The sequence below is a fragment of the Sinocyclocheilus anshuiensis genome, unplaced genomic scaffold (genome assembly GCF_001515605.1).
Source record: "Sinocyclocheilus anshuiensis isolate Anshui unplaced genomic scaffold, SAMN03320099.WGS_v1.1 scaffold107, whole genome shotgun sequence".
NCBI classification, from domain to species: domain Eukaryota; kingdom Metazoa; phylum Chordata; class Actinopteri; order Cypriniformes; family Cyprinidae; genus Sinocyclocheilus; species Sinocyclocheilus anshuiensis.
The window spans coordinates 757,738-758,307 of NW_015549584.1; positions in this window are offsets into that span (position 1 = coordinate 757,738).

The window sequence follows — 570 nt, forward strand, 5'->3', positions numbered from 1 at the left end:
TTATTTGAGTTTTGGGAAAACTGCAGTAAATAAAATTTTCTCGGGTACTTCATGTTCCTTTCCTTCTGGGTTAAAGTCATTTGCAGAATTTAATTATCATCTAAGCTCAACAAGTATGAAACATGGGGAAGGAATATGAGAAATTGAACCAATTTGTGCATATATTCTGCTACATGTGTTGTCCAAATGAATTATTGAACCCAAAATTTTTTTTTCTTTCCTTAGACAATATACTCAGTTATCTTGATTAATTCAGTTATTGAATCTATTGGCAGCCCTGTTATATAAATACATAAAGCAGGGGTGTAGGCAGCGGACGGGCCTGACAGGCACAGGCCCGCCCACTCTGATGAAAGGCCTCCCTAGTTTATTATACAAATATAATATTTTTAAATAATTATTGTTTAATCTATTTTAACACAATTGGAGAACTATTATAACATCTCAAATAACTAAAATAAATAAAATATGTTTTTGCATAATTCTAGATGAGTTTGATTGACAGCAGTGTTAGCCAATTGTTATCCAGGCTGTTTCGGGCATGTCGTGCATGTAAATTTGTGCATGTTC